The sequence below is a fragment of the Cynara cardunculus genome (genome assembly GCF_001531365.2).
Source record: "Cynara cardunculus var. scolymus isolate 2C chromosome LG 17, CcrdV1, whole genome shotgun sequence".
Classification (NCBI taxonomy): domain Eukaryota; kingdom Viridiplantae; phylum Streptophyta; class Magnoliopsida; order Asterales; family Asteraceae; genus Cynara; species Cynara cardunculus.
The window spans coordinates 34,778,541-34,782,508 of record NC_037544.1 but is presented as its reverse complement, the minus strand read 5'-3'; positions in this window follow the sequence as shown (position 1 = coordinate 34,782,508).

Here is a 3,968-nt window from a genome sequence, read left to right as displayed (position 1 = left end):
GTCTTATAAAACCAGTGAAACTTCAAAATCGTTAAAATTCATGGCTCCCGCCGCATTGCGCGGGTACACAACTAGTATATATATATATATATATATATATATATATATATATATATATATATATATATTAACCACAAGATTGGTGTCTGATTGGTTTGAGCTTGAACTACAAAGGTCAAAAATACCTGGAGATCTCATGTTCAAATCCAAGGAGAAATAAAAATCCCCTTGTGCCCACGGAGGTTCAAAAGCAGTGACTCCGGGCTACCCGCAAAGCAGGTGGTCCCCCTGGGATTAGTCGGCTCGCATAGCGAGTTTGGATATCCAGGTTAATAAAAAAAAAAAAATTTTATCTATATATAATTTCACTATTAACAACATATTAATGAACTTTAATAAGACGAATTACATATAATACAAATAATAAAAACAAAAACACTTCTTATAATGTGAACATTGACATCGTCTCACTGAACAACCGTGTGAAGACACAATTTCGGCATTTTCTATAACTCTATTGTAGCAAAGTCTTCCGGTTGACTGTTAGTACATACCATTTGAAAAAAAAAACCAGTATAAAAATAATCGATTTTCAAGTAAAAAGAAAGATGGTAGGGATAGTCAGGTTGGAATTGAACTCCCGTTATCCCAATTTTCGTCTCATAAGACTTCCGTCTGTAAAAAAAACATTTCTTTAGCAGAATGTCCAGTAGCATAGACGTCACTAGTCTTCGTTCTAATCCAAATACTACCAAATTCTAAATCTCAAGTTAAGAAATTACAAGAACAACACAACTACGTTTCTAATTATATTATAAGATCAGACAAATCAAATTAAATATCAGATAAAAAATTATTATGTAATTTATTAAAATAATTCATTGATTGAATAACCAATTTGGTTATAGAAGTCTCTACAATCAAAATGGCAATTATAGCATACATTTTTTTCTAGATGTATAGAATCAATTATCATGAGAAAAGGTCAAAGTCTAAGTTGACTTTGGAATTTTTTGTCGATCAAAAAAAGTTAAAAATTTTGGAATTAAAATTCCATTTAAATTTATAACGTATTCAACACGTTTTGAATTCATCTGACAATCACTACAACAAAATTGGATTTATAGGACGTCTTCAATCTCTAAGCGTTCTAATAGACTGTTTTATAGGAACAAAATATAAAGTGTCATATCTAAAAATGTTATAATAAGTTTATATGACGCTTTTGGACGTCTTAACAAGTTTTTTAGAACATTTTTAATACAAAGTGTCGAATTAGCAACTTTATATAAACTCAATTTTTTTATAGGACACTTGTTTTAATAGGACATTTTTTCAAATAGTGTTCTATAAAGTTGCTAATGGGACGATTTATATTAAAATTGTCCTAAAAAATTTATTACGATGTCAAAAAACGTCATATAACTTATTACAACGCATTTAGATGGGACACTTTGTTTTTTTGGTCCTATAAACCAAGTCCTATAAAGAGGTCTATTAGGATACTTAGAAATTAGAAGAGTCCTATTAACCCGATTTTGTTGTAGTAAATTATGCTAAAATAAATATAAATGAGATTTTAACCATTTTTTTGCTACAACAGATATGTTATCTTGTATGTTAAAATAAAGAAAAGTAGGAAATCTTCAAATTTAAATCTCCAAAACTACATATTTAAAAGAAAATTTAATATTTATTTTTTCTCACCAATAGGAGACATTGAATTAAATGCTTACGGAAAAAAAAATATTTATTAAGTATTGAATATTTTAATAATATAATTAGTGACACAATTGTTAAAATAAAGTAGCTCTTAGAGTTAGATGTAAATTTTTTAGAGATTTTAACTTTTATAACTTTATTTTAAAAAAATTATAATTATCTATATTACCTTATAAACCAGATTTATCAAAAGTCTTAAAAACAATTTTTAATGCACAAAGTTTTAAAAACAACTCATAATGCATTAAGTACTATTACTTTATACATTCAGTTTAAAAATATCTTAATCTATAATTAAAATAACATATACTACAAGTTGCCTCTATGTCTTTTCCCCATTCCCCAATGTGGGATTCAAACTGATATTCACCATTAGTAATTAAAAGTTCTCTCATTCAATTGCTTTAGAACTCTCGCTCTCGCTCTCGATATCTTGATTCTTTGCTTTTGGTGTAAATCGAACACATTTGTGGAGTCTTTTAAATATGTTGTATTTTAAATATATTGGATTTTAAATTGTCGTACAATTTTTTTCATCGATAGACTGTAATTGGAACCGTAACTCTTGTTTATTCAAATTGTATTAATATGTAAAGACTAAGTGTAACTTATATCCTCGTTAAATCTTCTCTAATAAAACCAGTGAAACTTCAAAATCGTTAAAATTCACGACTACGCTGCATTATGCGGATACACAACTAATCTTTATAAAAGCATCTCTAATAATTAATCTTAAAAAAGAATATTAAAAGTTAATTTTTTTTTTAAAAAGTAGATTTAACTCAAACAACTATTTTATTTTAACAATTTTAGAATTAATAGTATTATTAAAATATTTTACAAAATTCATCATCGTAACACAATTTTTTTTAAAATAAATTATAAAACATTTAACCTCCTTGATAAAAATCAATTAAAATATTTTTATTATTCTCTCCTCTATATTATTAATTTTTCTTTGTTTTAGCATACCTCTTGAATAAATAAATAAAACTCCAAAATCTCCACTTCAGTATAGATGTTGAAAATACTGATCTAAATCATCAAATTAGCAGTTATATATATAATCTTTACTGACCCATAAGAAATTCAAACCGACAATATACGGAATCAAGTTCTTTCATTAATTAAATGATTTTAACAAAACCGTGTACACAATTGAAAACCGTAAATTTAAAATAGAAATGGAAACTAAAAGAGTTGCATGGGGTCGACCTCAATTTCTTGTATGGTCCAAAGTCCAAACACTCAAGTGTTACGTGACTTTTTTGTGAACATCCCATGTTCCTTTTTCACAATAACTTGGTTTGGTTCACATTGCAAAACGTTTTACACAAACTACATTAAATCATCACTTAACATATTGGTACAATTATATATATATATACACACATATCGAGGTTCAAACGAGAATACCTTCATTTTACGAGAACACCCTTATCACATGTGATAATACGTGTGAGGGGACCATGTGATGTGCAGACGACGTGTTCCACGACTTACGCCGCGCCAAAGGTTGTTCGCGTCTATGATTTAGCATCATGTTTGTCCCTTAGCATGTTAAATGTAAGATTTTGAACAGGGTCTCCGAAAATTTGGGGCTCAAATTTACATGTGTTTAGGATCTTTTTATCGACCTATGTAAAACTATAGCCGAAATTATTTAGGTTCAAACCATTACTTATTTGGTTTTAGGTTCAAATCAGTATTGGCTTAGGTTTAGTTTCAGATTGTTAATCGTTTTAGGTTTAACCCATTTTTATTCTTGACATATATCACCTGTCATCTCATTTATGCAATGTAATCAAAAGTTTTGGATGTAGCAAGGCCTCCAAAAAGATTGGGACGTCCCTGTTTAACATCAAATGCGATGGTCCTAATGGATTATAGTATCATATCAACAACACCCTTATCACATATGATAATACTTGTGAGGGGGCTTAGTGGTGTAAGAACGTCTTGGCCCACAACCAAGATCGCATCGAAAATCGTCCGCATCTCTGATTTATTATCACATATGTATCATATATGATGAAATAATAGTATCACATGTGATTGTCTATAGTAAAATGATTATCTTTGGTTGGTCATATATTGATGTAAATGTTGAGAAAGATTACATATGGAATTGCTAAAAATAGGAATGTAAAACATGAATGAGACATGACAAATATATGTGTTGTGGTCTACATTCAAATGAAAACCTTTAACATATTTGTCCACTTTTGGTATTAATGCATCCATGA